General features: G+C 39.0%; 1 long non-coding RNA gene and 1 other non-coding gene across 2 annotated transcripts in view; both read right to left on the bottom strand.

Annotated features, from left to right (window-relative positions):
• The window catches only part of LOC137202744 (uncharacterized), a 31,369-nt gene extending 12,299 nt beyond the window's left edge, over positions 1–19,070 (bottom strand). Inside the window, exons 1-2 of the long non-coding RNA XR_010932769.1 lie at positions 18,951–19,070; positions 17,088–17,127 (exon numbers count right to left, since the gene is read on the bottom strand). This is a non-coding gene — a long non-coding RNA (uncharacterized lncRNA). The remainder of the gene's footprint in view (positions 1–17,087; positions 17,128–18,950) is intronic.
• Positions 100–206, bottom strand: LOC137203082 (U6 spliceosomal RNA). The gene has a single exon (XR_010932908.1). It is a non-coding gene; the product is annotated as a U6 spliceosomal RNA (small nuclear RNA).
• Positions 19,071–19,715: the final 645 nt, after the last annotated feature.

The following is a 19,715-nucleotide window of genomic DNA, read 5'->3' on the forward strand; positions in this document are numbered from 1 at the left end:
TCTCCAATCCAAGGACATGGCATATTTCTCCATCTGTTTATGTCACCTTTGATATCTTTCATCAGTGTTTTATGGTTTTCTGAGTATAAGTCTTTCACCAAAAATATGGAATGCTTCACAAATTTGTGTGTCATCCTTGTGCAGGGGCCATGCTAATCTTCTCTGTTTCGTTCCAATTTTAGTATATGTTCTGCCAAAGCAAGCACTCACTGTCACAGTAAAGGTATTTGATGGAAACACCACCAACTTTCAGTTCTTCTGACAAAAATTCTTGGAGTCGTCCTTGTTTCCTCTCTTTCTCCCATATCTTATATCCAGTTCTTTGGGGAATCCTATTTGCATTATTTTAGAAATATATCTCCATCTGTTACAATGACCCTGGTCAGAGTCATCATTATCTGATGCCTAGAATCCTGCCTCAGCCTTCTAACTCTCTTTACCCCTCCCTAGTATCTATTCTAAACAAGATAGCTAGAGTAAATCTTTTACAGTTTAAATCAGATCGTGTCATTCATTTACTTGAAATTCTCCAAAGGCTCTCTATCTCACTCAGAGTAAAAGCTGAACTACTTAAAGTGGTCTGCAGGGGGCTGACCAGCTCCCACCACCACCGCCCTCCTTACTTCTCTGAATCTACTTCAATTCCTTCCCCACTCATTAATCTTCACCCATATTGGCCACCTTGCTATTCCTCAAGCACACCAAACATAGGCTTGTCTTGGGACCACTGTACTAGTTGTTTCCTTTGTCTTGAACATTAATTCCCTCACCCTCTTCAAATCACAACTCAGACAGCTTCTCAGCGAGTTATAAAAGGTTGCTTTTAATCTATATAACTTTCACTTTCTAACATACAGTATAATTTACTTACTTATTTGGCATATTTTTTCCTGGCTATCAGTATTTCCCTTCCCCCACTTGCCACATCTGAATATATGCTCCATAATGAGGAGAGAATTTGTTCTCTGATATATTCCCAGCACTTAGAAAGCTACTTGAGTGGAAGGAGGGATAAATTAGGAGTTTGGGATTAACAGATATACATTACTATATATAAAATAGATAAACAAGGACCTACCGTATAGCACAAAAAACTATATTCAATTCTTGTAATAACCTATAATGGAAAAGAATCTGAAAACAGGGCTTCCCTGGTGGCGCAGTGGTTGACAGTCCACCTGCTGTTGCAGGGGACACGGGTTCGTGCCCCAGTCCGGGAAGATACCACATGCCATGGAGCGGCTAGGCCTGTGAGCCATGGCTGCTGAGCCTGTGCATCCAGAGCCTGTGCTCTGCAATGGGAGAGGCCACAACAGTGAGAGGCCCGAGTACCGCAAAAAAAAAAAAAAAAAAAAAAGAATCTGAAAACAAATGTATATATATGTATAAGTGAATCACTTTGCTGTACACCTTAAACTAACACAGAATTGTAAATCAACTACACTTCAACAAAGAAAAAAGAAAACTGCTTGGTACATTTTCTGAGTAGACTAATGAGATTCAATTATAACTTTTCTTAATAGGTAAGTGCCAAATATTCTAATTAGTATCGTTCATAACAGTCTGCCCAGTATACAAAACAACTGATGCTGTTCATTGTTATTATCACTTGGTTGGGAGTGATGGGGAGATCCATGTAACATTGCACCTTACTTCACTTTTGAAACATTATCAATTAATTAATTAATTTTGATAGGTAAGAAGTGGATTTATTTAGAGACACACACATTCCATAGACAGAATGCAGTCTGTCTCAAAAGGTAAGAGAGGCCCTGGGAGAAACACACTCCACAGAGTATGGACCATCTCAGAAGGCGAGAGGCCCTGAAATATGTGGTGGTTAGTTTTTATGGGCTGGAAAATTTCATAGGCTAATAAGTTGGAGAATATTCCAACTGTTTTGGAGAAGGGGGTCAAGATTTCCAGGAATTGGGCCACTGCCCACTTTTGGGCCTTTTATGGTCAGCCTTGGAAACGTCACAGCGCTGGTGGATGTGAACGTCATTATTTTAATTTTATTATTAGTAATATCCCTTGGAACCTTCTTCCAAAAATATTTATCTAGAGACATCGTCACTAGTCGAGACATTTTAGGCCCTGCACCCTTACGTTCTCTACATAGTTAACAAACATTTCACGAATGGATAAAATATGAATTCAATGAAGAGTTGTTTCTATAAGAGTGAATCATCTCGGAAAAGTGAGTGACTAAAAAGATGTTATTGGATTAAATGTGAATAGAAATTGAAAAAGATTAGCAAAAAACCTAAAAATCTATACAGACCCTACATACAGATTGCTTGAAAAATGTGTTTAAGCTCTGACTCTATTTCAAAGAAATCTAAAACTGGTTATCTTAGACTCTATAGATGTAAGATTATTCCAGAATAAGGAGGCAGAACTATAGTCAGTGAAACCAATAAAAAAGGAATAGCCTTGGCCTGATATCAAAAAATGGGGGAAAAAAATTGGAGAATGAATGTACATTTACATGTTACCAATTGGGTACATATATTCTCACACATTTTATTTTCTCAGTCAGCTGAAAGTGAAGTAGAAAACATATTGTTCATTTTCTCCTAAATATCTCCATAAAACAGAGAAGTATTTCCTGTTTTGTGTGTGTGTGTATGTGTGTGTTTTCTAAAAATAATAACATTCTCTTTCACAAACACAGTACAATTGTGAAAATCAGGAGAAATGTACAAAATCAGGAGATTAACATGAGTACAATTCTCTTATTTAATCTACAAACCTCTATCATATTTTGCTAATTTTCTCAATAATGTCTTCTGCAGCAAAAGAAAATCCCAGACCAGGTGTTGCTTTGATCACTTGCTTAAGTGATGTCTCCCAGGTTTCTCCACTGTGTACTTAAGTAATTTGTGAAAAGATGCTTGGAGAATATATAAATATTCTCTTCACCCACTCTACTACCACCGGGTCTATTATGCAATGTCATTTTATTTAGTTGCCATGTCTGTTTAGTCCCCTTTAATCTGAAGTAGTTCTGCCATCTTTGTCTTTGAGTATATTATTTTTTTCTTATTAGTTGTCTATTTTATACATATTTGTGTATGCATGTCAATCCCAATCTCCCAGTTCATCCCACCACCACCACCACCACCCCCGCTTTCCCCCCTTGGTGTCCATACATTTGTTCTCTACATCTGTGTCTCTATTTCTGCCTTGCAAACCGGTTCATCTGTTCCATTTTTCTAGATTCCACATATATGTGTTAATATACGATATTTGTTTTTCTCTTTCTGACTTACTTCACTCTGTATGACAATCTCTAGGCCCATCCATGTCTCTACAAATGACCCAATTTCATTCCTTTTAATAGCTGAGAAATATTCCATTGTATATATCTAGTACCACATCTTCTTTATCCACTGTCTTTCAATGGGCATTTAGGTTGCTTCCATGACCTGGTTATTGTAAATAGTACTGCAATGAACATTCGGGTACATGTGTCTTTTTTTTTTGCGGTACGCGGGCCTGTCACTGTTGTGGCCTCTCCCACAGGCTCCGAACGTGCAGGCTCAGTGGCCATGGCTCACGGGCCCAGCCACTCCGTGGCATGTGGGATCTTCCCGGACCAGGTCACGAACCCGTGTCCCCTGCATCGGCAGGTGGACTCTCAACCACTGCGCCACCAGGGAAGCCCTGTTAAACATTTCTTGAATCTTCTCAATTTTTGCCTCCATTCTTTTTCTGAGATCCTGGATCATCTTCACTATCATTATTCTGAATTCTTTTTCTGGAAGGTAGCCTATCTCCACTTTGTTTAGTTGTTTTTCTGGGATTTTATCTTGTTCCTTCATCTGGTACATAGTCCTTTGCCTTTTCATTTTGTCTATCTTTCTGTGAATGTGCTTTTCGTTCCACAGGCTGCAGGATTGTAGTTCTTCTTGTTTCTGCTGTCTGCCCTGTGGTGGATGAGGCTATCTAAGAGGCTTGTACAAGCTTCCTGATGGGAGGGACTGGTGGTGGGTAGAGCTGGGTGTTGTTCTGGTGGGCAGAGCTCAGTAAAACTTTAATCCCCTTGTCTGCTGATGGGTGGGGCTGAGTTCCCTCCCTGTGGGTTGTTTGGCCTGAGGTGACCCAGCACTGGAGGCTACAGGCTCTTTGGTGGGACTAATGGTGGACTCCGGGAGGGCCCATACCAAGGAACACTTCCCAGAACCTCTGCTGCCTGTGTCCTTGTCCCCATGGTGAGCCACAGCCACCCCCCGCCTCTGCAGGAGACCCTCCAACATTAGCAGGTAGGTCTGGTTCAGGCTCCCATGGGGTCACTTCTCCTTCCCCCTGGGTCCTGATGCACACACTACTGTGTGTGTGCCCTCCAAGAGTAGACTCCTTGTTTCCCCCAGTCCTGCTGAAGTCTTGCAATCAAATCCCGCCAGCCTTCAAAGTCACACTCTCTGGGAATTCCTCCTCCCGTTGCTGGACCCCCAGGTTGGGAAGCCCGACGTGAGGCTCAGAACCTTCACTCCAGTGGGTGGACTTCTGTGTTGTAATTGTTCTCCAGTTTGTGAGTCACCCACCCAGTGGTTACGGGGTTTGATCTTATTGTGATTGTGCCCCTCCTACTCTCTCACCATGGCCTCTCTCCTGTCTTTGGACGTGAGGTATCCCCTTTGGTGAGTTCCAGTGTCCTCCTGTCGATTATTGTTCAGCAGTTAGTTGTGATTCCGGTGCTCTCACAAGAGGGAGTGAGCACACGTCCTTCCACTCCGCCATCTTGAACCAATTTCCTGTGAGTATATTACTTTCGAAGAATGTGTCTGGCAGTTACTTTGTAAAAGTTTTTCTGATTTTATAATAATTAACATTCAATTATGATACATGCCATCATTTTTTAAAGTACAATGCACTTAATTAAGAGGCTTTTCTGATAAAATTGTACATTTATGTTTAATAATTATTTACCAACAATTCATTGTGATTATGATCATTTTATTTTGATTGTGCACTAATACAAATGTTAATAACAACAAATCTAGAAGAATTAGAGTTAGGCATTTAAAAAATCCTTCTCAATGTATTATATCAGAGACAAAGAATGTCAATTAGTTCCACCGTTGATAAGGCTAACTTTCATCCTCTGGTTAAAGCTTCAGTGTATTCTAGGACTGAGTAAATATGCTGGGAGACAGATTTCTCACTATGAGAGAAGAGAGTTAAAAGTATGGAAGAGAGCCATTAAAGTGAACCCTGGGATACTGAATTGGATTTGGAAGTATCAGTATGAATTCATAGATTTTAATAGACAGACAAATAGAGACATGGAGATATAGATGTGTGTGTGAGTGTGTGTGTGTGTGTGTGTGTGTGTGTGTGTGTGTGTGTAAGTGGCTCTGACTGATTTGAGAACCTAAAAGCAATGACACCCCAGAAGCAGTAAACTCATTTAGTGCTGAGATGTTAGTTTCTAAATACCATTCTCTACGAAAAGAACCAGGATTCCTTAGATAAATGGCTGATTCCAGCCTGGAAGAGAAAAGCCTGTATTTTTTTTCTTTCATTTCCATTTAAAATTTTATTTTACCTCAATTTTTAATTCTAAATAAAAATTCTGGGGGCTTCCCTGGTGGTGCAGTGGTTGAGAGTCTGCCTGCCGATGCAGGGGACACAGGTTCATGCCCCGGTCCAGGAGGATCCCACGTGCCACGGAGCAGCTAGGCCCATGAGCCACGGCCACTGAGCCTGCGCGTCCAGAGCCTGTGCTCCACAACAGGAGAGGCCACAACAGTGAGAGGCCCACGTATTGAAAAAAAAAAAATTCTTCTGCATTTAGTTGTGATTACATTTTTTTAACACAGAAACAATCAAAACAACATAATTGTACTGAAATGTCGGTGTATAATTATTAAACATTAAAATACAAATTTATTGGAAAAGCTTCTCTTAATGAAATAAATTCGTTTGAAAAATTGTAGCATGTAACACATATATATTGAATCTAAAGAAAAAAAAGGTCATGAAGAACTTAGGGGCAGGACAGCAATAAAGATGCAGACCTACTAGAGAATGGACTTGAGGACATGGGGAGAGGGAAGGGTGAGCTGGGACAAAGTGAGAAAGTGGCATGTACATATATACACTACGAAACGTAAAACCGATAGCTAGTGGGAAGCAGCTGCATAGCACAGGGAGATCAGCTCGATGCTTTGTGACCACCTAGAGGGGTGGGATAGGGAGGGTGGGAGGGAGGGAGATGCAAGAGGGAAGAGATATGGGGACATATATATATGTATAGCTGATTCACTTTGTTATAAAGCAGAAACTAACACACCATTGTAGGGAAGAGATATGGGGACATATATATATATGTATAGCTGATTCACTTTGTTATAAAGCAGAAACTAACACACCATTGTAAAACAATTATACTCCAATAAAGATGTTAAAAAAATTGTAGCATGTATTTATAAATTATAAATGCTATTTATTACCATAATCTGTAGAATTCAGCATGAATTCCATCTTAATTTTTTATAGATAAAGATGCTGAGAGGAGGAGCTTCAAATGGTGGAAGAGTAAGAGGCAGAGATCACCTTCCTCCCCACAAATACATCAGAAATACATCTACAGGTGGAACAACTCCTACAGAACACCTACTGAACACTGGCAGAAGAACTCAGACCTCCCAAAAGGCAAGAAACTCCCCACGTACCTGGGTAGAGCAAAAAAAATTGAAAAAACAGAGACAAAAGAACTAGGACAGGACCCGCACCAGTGGGAGGGAGCTGTGAAGGAAGAAAGGTTTCCACACACTAGGAAGGCCCTTTGTGGGTGGAGACTGTGGGTGGTGGAGGGGGGAAGCTTTGGAGCCACAGAGAAGAGCGCAGCAACAGGGGTACAGAGGGCAAAGCGGAGAGATTCCTGCACAGAGGATGGGTGCTGCCCAGCACTCACCAGCCCGAGAGGCTTGTCTGCTCACCCGCTGGGACAGGTGGGGGCTGGGAGCTGAGGCCCCGGCTTCGGTCAGTTCCCAGGGAGAGGACTAGGGTTGGCTGCATGAACACAGCCTGAAGGGGGCTAGTGCACCACAGCTAGTCAAGAGGGAGTCCTGGAAAAAGTGTGGAGCTGCCGAAGAGGCAAGAGACTTCTTCTTGGGCTTTCCTGGTGGCTAAGTGGTTAAGAATCCACCTGCCAATGCAGGGGACATGGGTTCGAGCCCTGGTCTGGGAAGATCCCACATGCTGTGGAGCAACTAAGCCCGTGCGCCACAACTACTGAGCCTGCACTCTAGAGCCCACGAGCCACAATTACTGAGCCCAACGTGCCACAACTACTGAAGCCCGTGCTCCTAGACCCCGTGCTCTGCAATAAGAGAAGCCACCGCGATGAGAAGCCCGCACACCACAACGAAGAGTAGCCCCTGCTCGCCGCAACTAGAGAAAGCCCACGCACAGCAAAGAAGACCCAACGCAGCCAAAAATAAAATAAAAATAAAAAATAAATAAATTTTTAAAAAGAGAGAGAGAGAGAAAGACTTCTTCTTGCCTCTTTGTTTCCTGGTGCACAAGGAGAGGGGATTAAGAGAGCTGCTTAAAGGAACTCAAGATACGGGCGTGAGATGCAGCTATCAGCGCAGACCCCAGAGACGGACATGAGACGCTAAGGCTGCTGCTGCCACCACCAAGAAGCCTGTGTGCGAGCACAGGTCACTCTCCACACCAATCCTCCCGGGAGCCTGTGCAGCCCGCCGCTGCCAGGGTCCCATGATCCAGGGACAACTTCCCTGGGAGAACGCACGGCGCGCCTCAGAGTGGTGCAACGTCACGCTGGCCTCTGCCACCGCAGGCTCACCCCGCATTCCGTACCCCTCCCACCCACCCCCAGACTGAGTGAGCCAGAGCCCCCGAATCAGCTGCTCCTTTAACCCCGTCCTGTCTGAGCGAACAAAAGACGCCCCTCAGGCGACCTACACACACAGGTGGGTCCAAATCCAAAGCTGAACCCCGGGAGCTGTGCGAACAAAGAAGAGAAAGGGAAATTTCTCCCAGCAGCTTCAGGAGCAGTGGATTAAAGCTCCACAATCAACTTGATGTACCTGCATCTGTGGAATACCTGAATACACAACAAATGATCCCAAACTTAGGAGGTGGACTTTGGGAGCAACGATAAATATATATTTTTCCCTCTTTCTCTTTTTGTGAGTGTGTATGTGTATGCTTCTGTGTGTGATTCTGTCTGTATAGCTTTGCTTTTACCATTTGTCTTAAGGTTCTGTCTGCCCTTTTTTTCTTTTTTAAAAATTTTTTCTCAATAATTATTTTTTAATAACTTTATTTTATTTTACTTTATTTTATTTTATCTTATCTCCTTCTTTCTTTCTTTCTTTTTTCTCTCTCTTTTATTCTGAGCTGTGTGGAGGACAGGCTCTTGGTGTTCCAGCCAGGTGTCAGGGCTGTGCCACTGAGATGAGAGAACCAAGTTCAGGACATTGGTCCACAAGACACCTCCCAGCTCCACGTAATATCAAATGGTGAAAATCTCCCAGAGATCTCCATCTCAATGCCAAGACCCAGCACCATTCAACGACCAGTAAGTTACAGTGCTGGACACCCTATGCCAAACAACTAGCAAGACAGGAACACAACCCCATCCATTAGCAGAGAGGCTGCCTAAAATCATAATAAGGCCACAGACAGCCCAAAACACACCACCAGACGTGGACCTACCCACCAGAAAGACAAGATCCAGCCTCATCCACCAGAACACAGGCACTAGTCCCCTCACCAGGAAGCCTACACAACCCACTGAACAAACCTTAGTCACTGGGGACAGACGCCAAAAACAATGGAAACTACGAACCTGCAGCCTGCGAAAAGGAGACCCCAAACACAGTAAGTTAAGCAAAATGAGAAGACAGAGAAATGCACAGCAGAGGAAGGAGAAAGGCAAAAACCCACTAGACCAAACAATTGAAGAGGAAATAGGCAGTCTATCTGAAAAAGAATGATAGTAAATATGATCCAAGATCTTGGAAATAGAATGGAGAAAATACAAGAAAAGTTTAACAAGGACCTAGAAGAACTAAAGAGCAAACAAACAGTGATGAACAACACAATAAATGAAATTTAAAATTCTCTAGAAGGAATCAATAGCAGAATAAGTGAGGCAGAAGAACGGATAAGTGACCTGGAAGATAAAATAGTGGAAATAACTACTGCAGAGCAGAATAAAGAAAAAAGAATGAAAAGAATTGAGGACACTTTAAGAGACCTCTGGGACAAAATTAAACACAACAACATTCGAATTATAGGGGTCCTAGAAGAAGAAGAGAAAAAGAAAGGGACTGAGAAAATACTTGAAGAGATTATAGTTGAAAACTTCCCTAATATAGGAAAGGAAATAGTCAATCAACTACAGGAAGCACAGAGAGTCCCATACAGGATAAATCCAAGGAGAAAAACGTCAAGACACATATTAATCAAACTATCAAAAATTAAATACAAAGAAAAAATACTAAAAGCAGCAAGGGAAAAACAACAAATAACATACAAGGGAATCCCTATAAGGTTAACAGGTGATCTTTCAGCAGAAACCCTGCAAGCCAGAAGGGAGTGGCAGGACATATTTAAAGTGATGAAAGGGTAAAACCTACAACCAAGTTTACTCTACCCAGCAAGGATCTCATTCAGATTCAACGGAGAAATTAAAACTTTTACAGACAAGCAAAAGCTAAGAGAATTCAGCACCACCAAACCAGCTTTACAACAAATGCTAACGGAACTTCTCTAGGCAGGAAACACAAGAGAAGGAAAAGACCTAAAATAATAAACCCAAAACAATTAACAAAATGGTAACAGAAACATACATATCGATAATTACCTTAAATGTAAATGGATTAAATGCTCCAACCAAAAGACATAGATTGCCTGAATGGATATAAAAACAAGACCTGTATATATGCTGTGTACAAAAGACCCACTTCAGACCTAGGGACACAAGCAGACTAAAAGTGAGGGGATGGAAAAAGATATTCCATGCAAATGGAAATCAAAGGAAAGCTGGAGTAGCAATTCTCGTATCAGACAAAATAGACTTTAAAACCAAGACTATTACAAGAGACAAAGAAGGACGCGACATAATGATCAAGGGATCAATCCAAGAAAAAGATATAACAATTGTAAATATTTATGCACCCAACATAGGAGCACCTCATTACATAAGGCAAACACTAACAGCCATAAAAGGCGAAATCGACAGTAACACAATCACAGTAGGGGACTTTAACACCCCACTTTCACCAATGGACAGATCATCCAAAATGAAAATAAACAAGGAAACACAAGCTTTAAATGATACATTAAACAAGATGGACTTAATTGATATTGATAGGACATTCCATCCAAAAACAACAGAATACACTTTCTTCTCAAGTGCTCATGGAACATTCTCCAGGATAGATCATACCTTGGGTCACAAATCAAGCCTTGGTAAATTTAAGAAAATTGAAATCATATCAAGTATCTTTTTCGAGCACACGCTATGAGAGTAGAGATCAATTACAGGAAAAAATCTGTAAGAAATACAAACACATGGAGGCTAAACAACACACTACTTAATAACCAAGAGATCACTGAAGAAATCAAAGAGGAAATCAAAAAATACCTAGAAACAAATGACAATGAAAACATGACGACCCAAAACCTATGGAATGCAGCAAAAGCACTTCTAAGAAAGTTTATAGCAATACAATCCTACCTTAAGAAACAAGAAACATCTCAAATAAACAACCTAACCTTACACCTAAAGCAATTAGAGAAAGAAGAACAAAAAACCCCCAAAGTTAGCAGAAGGAAAGAAATCATAAAGGTCAGATCAGAAATAAATGAAAAAGAAATGAAGGAAATGATAGCAAAGATCAATAAAACTAAAAGCTGGTTCTTTGAGAAGATAAAAAAATTGATGAACCATTAGCCAGACTATAAAGAAAAAAAGGGAAAAGACTCAAATCAATAGAATTAGAAATGAAAAAGAAGTAACAACTGGCACTGCAGAAATACAAAGGATCATGAGAGATTACTACAAGCAACTATAGGCCAATAAAGTGGACAATCTGGAAGAAATGGACAAATTCTTAGAAATGCACAACCTTCCAGGACTGAACGAGGAAGAAATAGAAAATATGAACAGACCAATCACAAGCACTGAAATTGAAACTGTGATTAAAAATCTTCCAACAAACAAAAGCCCAGGACCAGATGGCTTCACAGGTGAATTCTATCAAACATTTAGAGAAGAGCTAACACCTATCCTTCTCAAACTCTCCCAAAATATAGCAGAGGTAGGAACACTCCCAAACTCATTCTACGAGGCCACCATCACCCTGATACCAAAACCAGACAAGGATGTCACAAAGAAAGGAAATTACAGGCCAATATCACTGATGAACATAGATGCAAAAATCCTCAACAAAATACTAGCAAACAGAATCCAATAGCACATTAAAAGGATCATACACCATGATCAAGTGGGGTTTATCCAAGGAATGCAAGGATTCTTCAGTATACGCAAATCAATCAACGTGATACACCATATTAACAAATTGAAGGAGAAAAACCATATGATCATCTCAATAGATGCAAAGAAAGCTTTTGACAAAATTCAACACCCATTTATGATAAAAACCCTCCAGAAAGTAGGTAAAGAGGGAACTTACCTCAACATAATAAAGGCCACATATGACAGACCCACAGCCAACATCGTCCTCAAGGATGAAAAACTGAAACCATTTCCACTAAGATCAGGAACAAGACAAGGTTGCCCACTCTCACCACTATTATTCAACATAGTTTTGGAAGTTTTAGCCACAGCAATCAGAGAAGAAAAAGAAATAAAAGGAATCCAAAACAGAAAAGAATAAGTGAAGCTGTCACTGTTTGAAGATGACATGATACTATACATAGAGAATCCTAGAGATGCTACCAGAAAACTACTAGAGCTAATCTATGAATTTGGTAAAGTAGCAGTATGCAAAATTAATGCACAGAAGTCTCTTGCATTCCTATACACTAATGATGAAAAATCTGAAAGTGAAATTAAGAAAACACTCCCATTTACCATTGCAACAAACGGAATAAAAGACCTAGGAATAAACCTACCTAAGGAGACAAAAGACCTGTATGCAGAATATTATAAGACACTGATGAAAGAAATTAAAGATGATACAATTAGATGGAGAGATATACCATGTTGTTGTATTGGAAGAATAAACATTGTGAAAATGACTATACTACCCAAAGCAATCTACAGATTCAGTGCAATCCCTATCAAACTACCACTGGCATTTTTCACAGAACTAGAACATAAAATTTCACAATTTGTATGGAAACACAAAAGACCCCGAATAGCCAAAGCAATCTTGAGAAAGAAAAACAGAGCTGGAGGAATCAGGGTCCCTGACTTCTGACTATACTACAAATACTATACTACAAAGACTACAAAGACAAAGACTATACTACAAATCAAGACACTCTGGTACCGGCACAGAAACAGAAATATAGATCAATGGAACAGGATAGAAAGCCCAGAGATAAACCCACGCACATATGGTCACCTTATCTTTGAGAAAGGAGGCAAGAATATACAATGGAGAAAAGACAGCCTCTTCAATAAGTGGTGCTGGGAAAACTGGACAGATGCATGTAAAAGAATGAAATTAGAACACTCCCTAACACCATACACAAAAATAAACTCAAAATGGATTAAAGACCTAAATGTAAGGCCAGATACCATCAAACTCTTAGAGGAAAACATAGGCAGAACACTCTATGACATAAATCACAGCAAGATCCTGTTTGACCCACCTCCTAGAGAAATGGAAATTAAAAAAAATAAACAAATGGGACCTAATGAACCTTAAAAGCTTTTGCACAGCAAAGGAAACCATAAACAAGACGGAAAGACAGCCCTCAGAATGGGAGAAAATATTTGCAAATGAAGCAACTGACAAAGGATTAATCTCCAAAATTTACAAGCAGCTCATGCAGCTCAATATCAAAAGAACAAACAACCCAATCCAAAAATGGGCAGAAGACCTAAACAGACATTTCTCCAAAGAAGATATACAGATTGCCAGCAGACACATGAAAGAATGCTCAACATCATTAATCATTAGAGAAATGCAAATCTAAACTACAATGAGGTATCACCTCACCACCGTCAGAATGGCCATCATCAAAAACTCTACAAACAATAAATGCTGGAGAGGGTGTGGAGAAAAGGGATCCCTCTTGCACTGTTGGCGAGAATGTAAATTGATACAGCCACTATGGAGAACACTATGGAGGTTCCTTAAAAAACTAAAAATAGAACTACCATACGACCCAGCAATCCCGTTACTGGGCATATACCCTGAGAAAAGCATAATTCAAAAAGAGTCATGTATCAAAATGTTCATTGCAGTTCTATTTACAATAGTCAGGACATGGAAGCAACCTAAGTGTCCATCAACAGATGAATGGATAAAGAATATGTGGCACATATATGCAATGGAATATTACTCAGCCATAAAAAGGAACAAAACTGAGTTATTTGTAATGAGGTGGATGGACCTAGAGACTGTCAAACAGAGTGAAGTAAGTCAGAAAGAGAAAAACAAATACCTTATGCTAACACATATATATGGAATCTAAAAAAAAAAATGGTCATGAAGAACCTACGGGCAAGACGGGAATAAAGTTGCAGACCTACTAGAGAATGGACTTGAGGATACGGGGAGGGGGAAGGGTAAGCTGGGACAAAGTGAGAGAGTGGCATGTACATATATACACTACCAAATGTAAAAATGATAGCTAGTGGGAAGCAGCCGCATGGCACAGGGAGATCAGCTCGGTGCTTTGTGACCACCTAGAGGGGTGGGATAGGGAGTATGTGTCGGAAGGAGATGCAAGAGTGAAGAAATATGAGGACATATGTATATGTATAGCTGATTCACTTTGTTGTGGGGCAGAAGCTAGCACACCATTGTAAAACAATTATACTCCAATAAAGATGTTAAAAAAAATGCTGAGAAATCTTGTTCAGATAAATAATGGAAATAGAAATGGAGAAAGTTTTGTTATAGCAATGCCATTTGATTTGTTGAACTCCTTTTAAGGTATATTTCAAAAATCATGTAATGAAATGATACATGCACCCCAATGTTCACTGCAGCACTATTTACAATAGCCAGGACATGGAAGCAACCTAAATGTCCATCTACAGAGGAATGGATAAAGAAGATGTGGTACGTATATGGTACAAATGAACTTATTTACAAAACAGAAATAGAGTCACAGATTTAGAAAACAAACTTATTGTGATGAGAGGGGGAAGCGGGGGGCAGGGGGGAGGGATAAATTGGGAGATTGGGATTGACATATACACAATACTATATATATAATAAATAACTAATAAGAACCTATTGTATAAGCCAGGGAACTCTACTCAATTCGCTGTAATGACCTATATGGGAAAAGAATCTAGAAAAGTGTGGATATATGTATACGTATAACTGATTCACTTTGCTGTACAGCAAAAACTAATACAACATTGTTAATCAACTATACTCCAATAAAAAAATCATGTAATGAAATATGATTAATAATTATTACTAATGATGACTCAGTCAACCATTCTAACAGATACTCCTTCAATTTTGTAACCAAGCAGGACCCTACGAGACCTTCCCAGAATAGACCCCGACCCATGTCCTCTGCCTGTTTTTTGTCTATAGAAAAACTTTAGTGAAAGAATAAATTTAATCAGAGAAGTGAGAAAATGCAGAAAGGAAAACAGTCAAGCAAGACAAAATAAAAATACTTCAGCCATTCAAATAAGTCAAGGACTTTTAGTTCTTCCAAGGACTATAGATAACATTCTGAGCCAAGTCCTTTGAGCTGTTTTGCAGATACTAAAACCCCTACCAGGTGGAAGAAGTTAACTGCATGCTTCCCAGAAGCACCTATAGCTATGAGTCTATGACTAAGGAGAAAAATGATTTAATACTGTGTGGCCACAATATTCTTTAGACTCTGGAGAAAACTGGTTAAGATGAAACTCTCTTGAAATTCCAAAACTTGTTCTCTTGGCATGTGCAGTTAGAGAAAGCTGGCATGATAAAAATTTTTTTTTTCAGAACACTGACACTGAGAGGACAAAAATATTCTTAGGAGAAAACTTGAAGTTAACTCTTATCATGTCCTTGAAATATAAACACAGCCCACATCGACGGAGACAACCACCTTGGTTCAATTAGTAGAACCTAAACTGAGAAAAAAAAAAGAAGACAAGAGGCATATATAATGGCCAACAGCTCCTGTTATGTATAAAGTTAAAATCCAAATATAGAATAATACAAAAGGCAGGGGGAGGACATGAATGGGGGTCTATTCTGGGAAGGCCTCATAGGGTCCTGCTCCGTTACAATTTTACTAAAAGCAAAGAAATGGAAACATTCGTTCAAATGTAGCTGTCACCTACAAGTAGAGAAATTCTCTTTTAAAGCTGAACCAGTATTTCATGTTATATTAATTGACACATTGGAGTTTACTACACTCCAGGGAAGTGCACCTGGATCAAACTGAGAGGAAAGAAAGATATATTTCTTTCTTTTGTGAGGTAGAGAAAGGCAGTTGTGATGGGGGAATTTGGAAGGGAGAAATTTTAGCAAAATTCATATGAAATTGAAGATCTGGGCAATGATTCCCTTTAAGCTCTCTTTGCCAGCACGACCTTTGGAAATACCACCAAAGATACAGGTACTCAAGTCTGAAAAATGCTGAACTAGATCATAGGTAAGGTCCTTTTCGCATTCTAATATTTCATGAAATATAAACTTCAGGAGGGACTTTCCTGGTGGCCCAGTGGTTAAGACTCTGCACTTCTACTGCAGGGGGGCATGGGTTCGACACCTGGTCAGGGAACTAAGATTCTACATGCTGCATGGCCAAAAAAATTAATTAATTAATTTAAATAAATAAATAAACTTCAGGAAATTTGGAAGAGAGCAACTTTTTCCAACCACTGGTTTGAAAAACACGGGTTTGTTACAGTAGAAAAAAATATTTATATCAGTAAATGAGGTAACAGGATATTTCAATTACTGTTGTTGAAAAAGTTAGTAAAAATTATAAAAATATTTTACACTTTAAGGGGAACAGTTTGGGAGCCTTCAAGTGGGTATAGGTAGCAGTGAGATTGGATCAAAGGTAAATGTGATGAAGTGGATCTGGAACATAGTTGACAAGGATGTTAAAAGTTGCTTATTATTGTTGAAAAAACAAACAACCCAATCAAAAATGAGCAGAAGATCTAAGTAGACAATTCTCCAAAGAAGACATAGAGATGGCCAAAAAGCACATGAAAAGATGCTCAACATCACTAATCATTAGAGAAATGCAAATCAAAACTACAATGAGGTATCACCTCACACCAGCCAGAATGGCCATCATCAAAAAGTCTACAAACAATAAATGCTGGAGAGGGTGTGGAGAAAACTGAACCCTCCCACATTGTTGGTGGGACTGTCAACTGGTAAAACCACTATGGAGAATAGTATGGAGGTTCCTTAAAAAACTAAAAATAGAACTACCATATGATCCGGCAATCCCACTCCTGGGCATATATTCGGAGAAAACCATAATCCTAAAGGATACATGCACCCCAATGTTCATTGCAGCACTATTTACAACAGCCAAGACATGGAAGCATCCTAAATGTTCATTGTCAGAGGAATGGATAAAGAAGATGTGGTACATATATACAATGGAATATTACTCAGCCATAGAAAAAGAATGAAATAATGCCCTTTGCAGCAACATGGATGGACCTAGAGATTCTCATACTAAGTGAAAATAGTCAGACAGAGAAAGACAAATATATGATATCACTTATATGTAGAATCTAATTTTTAAAAAGAGATACAAATGAACTTATTTATAAAACAGAAACAGACTTACAGGTATCCAAAACAAACTTATGGTTACCAAAGGGGAAACGGGGCACGGGGGGATAATTCAGGCACTTGGGATGAACACACACATACTATTATATATAAGATAGATAACCAACAAGGACCTACCGTATAGCACAGGGAACTCTACTCATTATTCTGTGATAACCTATATGAGAAAAGAATTTTAAAAAGAGTGAATATATGTATACGTCTAACTGAATCTTTGTGTACTTTGCTGTACACGTGAAACTAACACAACATTGTAAATCAACTATACTCCAACAAAATTAAAAATTTTTAAAAGTTGCTGCTGCTTATTATTATTTGGATATAGTAAAATTATTCTATACACCCAAAATTTGAAACTATAACCATTAGCGATTGAAGAATTTTAGCTATCAATGGGCCTATATTTTTTATAACTTGATTTAGGTTGCATGAATTTAGACATTGTGATACATAATTTTAAAATATTTTTTGGAGGAAAGTGGTCAAAAGGTACAAATTTTCAGTTATAAGATAGGTAAGAACTAGGGATGTAACGTACAGCAGGATGACTACGGTTAACACTGATGACGCCATGTCTGAAAGTGGTTAACACAGAAAAGCCTGAGAGTTCTCATCACAAGGAAAACAATGTTTTCATTTTCCAATTTTTTAATCATATCTGTATGAGATAATGGATGCTAACTCAATTTATTGTGGGAATCCTTTCACAATATATGTAATTCAAACCATTATGCTGTATACCTTAAATTTACACAGGGATATATGTCAATTATATCCCAATAAAGCTGAAAAATATTGAATAAAATAAAAATATTTTCTGGATTATATTAGAGGGAAACATTAATTTGTGAATAACGATTTTGGTATTTTTTGAAATATATCATTAGACAATAACATTCACAAATATTTTTGATGATTGTAACACACACATTATGTTAAGTGAATAAGAAATATGTATCTTTACTAAGAAAGTATAACTTTTGTCAGAATTTGTTTAAAAGGGGATAGATATATAAGGTTATACTAGTAGTGAATTAGACTGGGCTCGCATTAATTGTCTAGTCTTCTTTTGCCCTTTATGGAGAATGGCCATCTAGACCTAATTATCCTTTGTGATAGAGTGCCAGGACTCCCTTGGTTTCAAATTCTTCAACTATTATTTTTCAACTTTTCTGGAAATTTCTTTGCCCTTCATACATATTTTTTCCTCAAATCCCCAGAATGCAATGTGTTCTGCCTCCTTTGTGCTCTTCACCTTAATTAACTCAATATGTCCTTTTTCTCAGATTATTTTCCCTAATGTTCTAGCACATCAAGTATAAATTTAAGCTTCACATTTGCAAACCCGCCATTTACACTGAACGTATAAAGTGTGGATGGTGGCATAATGTGATGCTTGTTGTGTATAAACAGTTCATTACAGGCTGCTTATTGACAAACAGTTGGCTTTCATTCCATCATACACTGATTTTCTTTTCCCTCAATTCTAGTAAATGGACGTCTGCTATTGTTCGTCCTTGTGATAGTTTTTGTCATGTACCAGTTCCAGTCATTTGTTCCAGATGATCCACTTGTGCTTCACTTACTGTCTTCACTTCCTCTCCAAATCAATGAGTGCTTCAAAACTGGGGGTCCTGCCTTCCAACAGATATTTATGAGACAAAAGCAATATGTTGTCTTTGTACCATTTTGTCACCAGCCACAGACTGCTTATCTTTCTCTCTACTCCATCCAACAACTGCTATGGCTAACCTACCTAATATCACACTTTTACGGTTTACAGCTGGCCTAGATTACACCCATGTTGAGTATAAATTGTTTTTCTCTACCAAGTTACGTTATGGATGCCCCTCCGTGTTCACTATCCCCTTGAAAATGATCATTTCTTAGCCTTGCATTTGTTCTTTAAGCTAGTCAAACACAACTACACTTTTTGTACACAGCAGCTATTGAATATGTCATGGATAATCCGACACTGACCTTTCTTCTTGCTCTCAATCTTTCCTTGCTCTTTCTCCATGTTTCCCGTAATATAAACCCTTTGCTCTAAATCCGGACTCCGATTTTATCCCTGGTAGCTCAGATTTCACGTTAGTGCCTGACATTCCTCAGTATTTGATATCTGAGTTCTGCAATATTCTTCAGTTAAGACTTGAAATTTCAGCTTTTCCCTCTTAAGAGTTCTTTGTGAGAAAGCAGTTTATGTTCACAATTTGCTTTTCCTTTCACCCAACCACACTCAATACAATATAGTGTCTACTCCACATTTTATGTTTTTGTATTTAATCAACAATGACTTACCTGATGGTGTCTGAAAGAACTAGAAAAAACATGTATGAACACCATGCATCCTTGATCTCAGGATGTTAGGACTGTCCAGAACGTGTAAGTACATTTCCAGTCCCACAAGCTATCAGGAGCCCATAAGAATAAAATAAGAGTCTTGAACAATATGTCCAAGATCAAACATCTTAATCTGTGTAAGGGTGACATAATCAGCCTCCTCCCTTTTCTCCTAATATTTCTGGTATTTGTCTAGTGATGGGCAGTTAAATGAACTAGAAACAGAGATAGGATTTAGTAAAACGTGAATATTGACCAAAGGATTTTACTCATACAAACATTTGTCAAGATCAACTGCTCAGATCTAAACTTCAGCTGAAATGAAGTTAGCTGCCATCATGACTTGTCCTTGTTAAGACTTTGATGCTTCTAATTACTGATCCGGAATAGAAAATGAATTGG

This window comes from Pseudorca crassidens, chromosome 11 (assembly GCF_039906515.1).
Source record: "Pseudorca crassidens isolate mPseCra1 chromosome 11, mPseCra1.hap1, whole genome shotgun sequence".
In the NCBI taxonomy this organism is placed as follows: Eukaryota; Metazoa; Chordata; class Mammalia; order Artiodactyla; family Delphinidae; genus Pseudorca; species Pseudorca crassidens.